We start from the raw sequence: 6,266 nt of genomic DNA on the forward strand, positions 1-6,266 counted from the left end.
CAGAATATGGTGGCTTATCTAAGTTTGAAAAATGTTTCCATGAGTGGTGTGAACAAGATCTTCGAAAGATAATAGTAAAAAAAATGGTATATGAAATGGTGATATACACATTGAAGTAAGGGGGTGAAGGCTCTAGATGTGAATTGGTTGCAAAAGAAGTGAATTGGTTGCAAAAGAAATTAGTGTGGCTAGTTTTATTTTAGATTTCAAGAAAAATCTTTTCTACAAGTATTCATGACATAGTCACAGGTCTTAGTGGTTGGATCAACAATTTAGAATATGTAAGGAGACTTTTCCCATTGGCATTATTATATTAGTTCTTGACTTTGTTGAGAACTGCACATTAAATTCTCAAAATGAGACACAATCCTAGTATTACAACTCCATACAAATTATTATTTTTGTCCACATAACATATAGACATGCCCCTAATAGTGCAGAAGATAATAGGATGATTATTAGAGAGTACCATTTTTATATGAGTGATGATAGATCTCACTCTCATGAGTTTGTGCAACATTATTTTGAGAATTATTTTGATTTCTTATAGGAGCATGACATTGCTATGGATAGATATATGATTTGGTCAGATAATTGCATAGGTCAATTCAAAAATGCTTGCATGTTTTATTGGTTGTGTAGGATGCATGTAGACAGGGGGTGCTTCATATTTGGAGGTTTTTTCAGTTTGTTCATGGGAAAGGGGAACATGATGGAGCAGGGGCATGTGTGAAGAGAGCTCTATTTAAGGAGAAACTGAAGACTTTAGGAGTAGAGCTTCTTGATGCTCGTAGCATTGTTGATTGGTGTAGTTTAGCATTATCATAAGGATTCTTGATTCAGTAGTATGTAGGATCTTTTGGTTGGTTGAGGAAAGGGTCCATAGGTGATAGATCAGATTATGCTATAGTGAGAGACTCATCAAAAATGCGTTTATTCTAGAGCTCTAATTCTAGTACATGGACCATTTGGACATGACAACTAGCTTGTTTTTGTCCTAGTTATTTTCAATGTGATTGGGATTAGTGTGAGTTGAGGGAGTGGGTGGACACATGGGCTCCACATTATCTTACTCCATTGTCTATCATACCCTGTATCATAAATGATGACATGGAAAGTTCACTTGAGCATAATTATCTATCAGATCTTCTTCAACCAGGACATGTCTTTGCATTGGTTGCACCACAGGGGAATGATGAGAAATTAGATTATTGGTTAGCACATTGTATAAGAGGTAAAAAAATCTTGCACAACTTATTACAAATGATGATAGATTCACATATCCTATTGGTTCAATGGTTGTTGCTAGAACATGGCTGTGGACATACATGCTTAGAAAGAGTGGAATTCTTGCATTTGAAGACTATCAGAAGCACAAAACAATTCTCATATATTTGCATCTTATTATAGCAATGAATGTGAAGTTGTTGAAGCATCAAGGAAAACCAAAAGTAAAAGAACCTTTTACTATTACTAATGCTGATCAGTAGACCCTAAAACAGAGAGAGGATCCTACTAGAACACTCGGCTAGGTATATTTACTTCTTATGTTATTTTGTTCATAATGATTTGATGAAATGATGATTATCTTGTTTAATACTGTTGGTGTAAATAAGTATTTACTTATTACACTTACTTAAGTTTACTTAGGTTAATGCATTATTTATTTAATTTGCATTATTTTATTTGTGAGACACTTAGGAGTTTGTGCACTCTTGTGAGTTGTCATGATGAAATCATAGGAGTCTGCACCTCCTTTAAGCACATGTTGTCTACAACACAGGAATCTTCTACACACATATGATACTTTGTCATTCATCTAGAATGTTGGTTAAGGTGCTTAGTTGTCTTATCTTCTAGTTGTTTCTAGAGACATTCTAAGTGCTTCTTGAGAGATATTTATATACAGGCACTCCTAGTGTACTCTTAATCATGGCATATTGAATACATTGTCATTATGATCATACTCTCTCTCTCTCTCTCTCTCTCTGGTCTACTATGTGCTTGTGTTTGAGTTCTTAGTTCCTGGGTGAATTTTTCCCTTAGGCAAGTTCTTACAAATACAATAAGTTAATTATATTTTTTATGATATTGGAATTTAGGAACATCATGAAGAGTAGCCATGCATGAAGATAAGAAACTAAATAACAAGCAAAATGAAGAAAAATCTATTCTATTTTTGACACTACGATTTTTTGACACTACGATTTTTTACACTACTATTTTTTACACTACAATTTTTGGTAGTTGTGTACTAATGTAATAATGATGAAACACTTGAGTTATTGTAAATGTAAACTTGTTGAATTAATGTAAGAAATAAAGATGATTTTACTTAATGCAATTTATGTGAAGGGACCTAAAAATGATGATTTTAATACATACTCTGTGCCCAATGCCAAAAACTTGAGAGAGGTAAAAAATAATTTTTTACTTAATACTAACCATAGTGACACCCTTTTTCCATCTATGAAGAGCCTCCATTGTTCACGGTCATCTTGTATTAAAGAGTCTCTGAGGTGCTCTAAGTGCATTTTGAGGTCAATCTTCCGAGGGTCATAACTCAGAGCTCATGGGAGCTATCAGTGAAACGTCAAATGCTATAGCACATTCATGCTAAGGCCTAAAATAACCTAGCTCATTTGCTAGAGATCACATTTCATTTAGGTTCAGTACAATGATCTCGCTTGATGCCAAAACTCAGAGTGTGCCTCAGTTCATAGGTGTATCACAGCATAACTTTGACTATTGATCTTGGTATTGAATCGTCAATTCCATTAGCTCTAGATGGGTGGATAAACCCTAGTGACACCCTTGTTCTAGTCCTAAAGAGCCTACATCATTTGTGGCCACCCCATAGTGAAGATTTTCCAAGGTGCTCTAAGTGTGTTTTGAGGTCGATCTTCCAAGGGTCATAACTCAAAGCTTGTTGGTGCTATTGATGGAACATTGAATGCTATAGGATGGTCATGTTGAGGCCTACAATAACCTATCTCTAGGGTGCTCTAAGTGCACTTGGGCAAGTGAACCATAGTGACATCTTAAGGGATTACAAAGATTATTTCAAATTAAACATATATGATAGGATTTCAAATTAAACATTGCATCAAAAATTGATAATATTATTCACAAATTATTGCATTTGAATCGAATACAACAAACATGATCAAAATGAATGATATTCCATAAACACAAACAATGCACATGATCTACAATAAATTGAACAATATTATACTAAATTAATATGTATATCATTGTGTACATATATGAAAAAATATACATATCAATATACATGTATCCATAGTCAAATTACACAAATATATATCAAAATTCATGTATCCATAGACAAATTTTGCAAATATATATCAAAATACATAGATCCATATACAAAATGTGGTTGATCATGCCATAGGAATGTGTATAATATCGATGTTTTTGTATACAATGTGGCATATGCCATCTCAAAATGTCTCATGATGCATCCTATGAAAACTATACTATGATGCATCCTATGACAACTATACTATCCTATGCTGCTACTGGATGATCAAAATGCAGCCTCTTCACTACACTAGGTGGATCAGATGCTTCCTACATAAACAAAAAAGGAAAAGCCAAAGTTAGAGTACTAAATTTATATGATTCTATGTATCTAACATTGAATTAATCAAATGCATAATGATATTTTTTTAATTAATATTTATAGCATTAAAATTTCATCATAAATACCTCTCTCATCAACCTCCTACACTGGTCAAGAGTTCTCATATGTCCTCAACAATGCTTGAACCTCGTTGAATGTGGCCTGTGTATGTTCAAGTATGTTTGTCAGATAAATCTAAAACTTAAACTATAACATTTTAATTCATAGCATGCTAAATTTATAACATATAATTAGGAATTCAAACTACAACTTACCTGTTTCAACTCCTCCTTAGAATATAATGGCTACATTAGCAAATATACAAAACTCTAACATCCAACCTCCTATACACTAGGTGTTTCCTATGAGATACATAATACTAGTTGTTAATATCATAGAAATCAGTTTTGGATTTATTTATGAAAATAAGGAAAATAAAAAATAAATGATACTTATACATACAATGGGGCTCTCATTGCGAATGGAAATGCTAGAGGGTCTGCAACACGGAATCTGCCTAGACTCATCACCAGTAGCCACACCCTATACAATAAAGAATGTAATTAAATTTCATTTCCACATACATTTTACAAGAATGCATCAATATTTAATCACTTTAAAAGCACCTAATTACTTTTCCCTTGTCAATGGGTTGTGCCTCATCCCCCACACTCTACCCCCATTGAAATATTATACCTGCAAGAGAAAAGAAAGATTAGAAACTATATATGCTCCAATATCAAATAGAAAAAATAATGAGAACACAACATAATATATCATAGATGTCTCAAGGCCAAATGAAATAGTCAAGAGTGTGACATTATCAACCCGTCTGAGCTCCTCCTCAGTCATCAACTAAACATGAATGAAGAACACATGCATGCATAAGTCAGTATGGGTTAAAAATTAAAATTACTCTATTATAAAGATTAACTTTAAATTGCATATGTTGTAACAAAAAAATGTATACACATACTGACACAAAAGGATTCCATGCCTCAGCATGCCCCTCCTCTCTCATGTTAGGGTGTGTAGCCTCTCTATGCACATTTGGTGTATCCTCCTCAAATACAAACTGATACTCAGAAAGATCAACTATGAGACCTAGAAAAACATTCTTGCATGTTATGCAAGTATGGGGCACAAAAATATGTGATGATCTCACCGATGATGAACTCATGCCAACATCATCAACACAAGGAGACAACATTGACCTAGCCTGGGATATCAATAGGGTACTCAATATATGGATCACTTTAATAGTCTAAGAGCTAGCCTCTACAATGATATCAGGATGCTGGATTGGAGGAGAGGGGTAGACATCAGTAGGGGGAACAAAATTTCCAACTTTCTTCCACTAAGAAAAGGGTCTATCCTGAGGAGCACCTCCTCCTACACCCATGTTGGGCCTCATGCACCAATAGTTCACCTTGAGGCCCAACACAAATTTGCCATAAATTTTTTTAATGAAATAAAATGGCATCTCTAAATTGCTATGTGGAGGGATGTCAAAAACCATCCACCAATGATCCTAAAAATTCACATACATAGCCTCATTTGTGCACCATTTCATTAATAGTTTGGGATTTCTGTGTTATACTTGTTTACCAATTTTTGGGTCTGCAAAAAGGCTAACCATATCATCTTTAGTTATATTTAGGGCTGCAACCTCATCATAGTCCAACCCATCATCAAACATGACATGCATTTGGTTATGCCAACGAAGAACAACATTTTTTTCATTGGTAAGTGTTTCAATATTATCCACTATGGTGTTTAATGTGGATAAGATGGGAGCCAACACTTGTATAGTGTTATATGTGCTCCTCAAAACCCTTAGTTCTGCAAGATTTTCAAATATCAAATTTTTAATTTGAGTAGGGTTTTGAGGGGGTAGGGGATGGTTTGGAGGACAGTTTTTAGGGGTTATTGGATCATTTAGTGGAGGGTTATGAGGAACATTGTTTCTTGCCTCGGTATCATCATTTGGGTCAGCCATACCTATTAATTTGCAAAACATAATTTCTATTAAAAAAAACCTAAATTTCAACAAATTCTATTAAAAAAACCTAATTTTTAACAAGTTCAATTAATAATAAGTGATTTATAATAATATTAATTCAAAACATTTTTATTTTTTTTAAAGAACTTACCCTTATCGTATACCCATTCCGAAATCCAATACCTGAATGGAGGTCAACACTCAAGCCAAAAAAACATAAGGTAAAAAGAGCTCTCGGGTTTTTTCTTCAATCTGTGCTATAGGTTTGGGGTATTTGATTACATATTGGATACCTAATTACCAATTGAATACTCGAAAAGGCTTGGTCATAACTTTCTAGCTCTTGTATCAAGATGGGTGGAAAAAAGATAGAGTGGATTTTGAAATATTTTTAGACATTTTCAAACTCCTTTTTTTTCACATCTCCACTTTTTGGTACACCATGATCCTGCACATACCCTATAAGCTTTTTATCCTTCAAATCCATGAGATATAGTAACTATTTATTTAGAGAAGTGTTATCAACTTATGCATCTCTTAGTTGAATATCTTTCTAAGATGAAGTCATTTTCCATTTGACATCAGTTTGGTAAATGTTTGCATATTGGAGGAGGAACGAGA

This window comes from Cupressus sempervirens, chromosome 1 (assembly GCF_028749045.1).
Source record: "Cupressus sempervirens isolate cs-2001-9-10 chromosome 1, ASM2874904v1, whole genome shotgun sequence".
NCBI lineage: Eukaryota > Viridiplantae > Streptophyta > Pinopsida > Cupressales > Cupressaceae > Cupressus > Cupressus sempervirens.